At 38.9% G+C, this 920-nt stretch overlaps 1 protein-coding gene across 1 annotated transcript in view; it reads left to right on the top strand.

Moving 5' to 3' along the window:
* rptor (regulatory associated protein of MTOR, complex 1) overlaps nucleotides 1–920 on the top strand; it is a 182,454-nt gene that overhangs the window by 126,241 nt on the left and 55,293 nt on the right. The gene's annotated exons all lie outside the window — the stretch shown is intronic.

Raw genomic sequence — 920 nt, 5'->3', positions numbered from 1 at the left:
AATGGCCAGTATGAACAGGAAGAAGGATTACAGAAACCAAACCCTGTTCCAGTATTCATATGAGCACCTGACTGTTGTTTTATGACAGACTTTAATAACTGTGAACCTATCCCTTTAAGTGTGGAACTGGATTCTGGACATGGTTCACTTAACTTAGCATAAAAACTGGAAGCAATGGGAAACCGCTAGCCCGACTCTCTTTAAAGCAAATAAATACACCTTCCAACACCTCTAAAACTCACATATTGGCACGCTGTAGACATTAAAGAAACAGTCTGTTAATTAGAAGTGTTTTGAGGTGCATTTTTTAACTTTACACAGAGCCATGCTATTTGTTTCCCCCTGCCTACAATCATTATGCTAAGCTAGTTTAAGCTAGTTGTTTTCTCGCTGCAGTTCCATAACTCTCAGAAAGAACTTGAAAAAGCCTTTTTTTGGAATGCAAAAAGCTATTTTCATGGCTTGACAAAGAAATGCTGTGTATTTGGGGGCCTGTTTACTGTGATTGACAGGTCACACTCAGCTGAACAGAAAATAAATTGCTCTGTTAACAGACAGCATCTCCCGTCTTGAAAGGAAACATTTTGCTGCAGCTGACTTCTAACCCGGCAAGCCAGAATAATACCTCTAATATTCAATTCTTTTCATTACTTGAAAGATCCACAGCAATACTGTTCTTAATATATTGTATAGTTTATTTAATTTGACATAAACACTGGGCCGCTTCCAGCCCTTACTGCCTTGTGCTGTCACTCACAGTCCAAGTTAGTAGCATACTGAATGCTCCAAAAGGCAAACTCATCTTATTGACAGACCTTAAAAGTCAAGTCAGAATTACAGTTATCATCCTAACTCCGGCTGAGCTAAATTCCATTCCTGTGTACATATTTATATTTCAAACCGCAGGTGTGTCTTGGTGG

Source organism: Morone saxatilis, unplaced genomic scaffold (genome assembly GCF_004916995.1).
Source record: "Morone saxatilis isolate NCDOM2014 unplaced genomic scaffold, NCSU_SB_2.0 Contig17, whole genome shotgun sequence".
NCBI classification, from domain to species: Eukaryota; Metazoa; Chordata; class Actinopteri; family Moronidae; genus Morone; species Morone saxatilis.
Note: the sequence above shows the minus strand (reverse complement) of the source record. Positions and strands in the feature narration are given on the sequence as shown.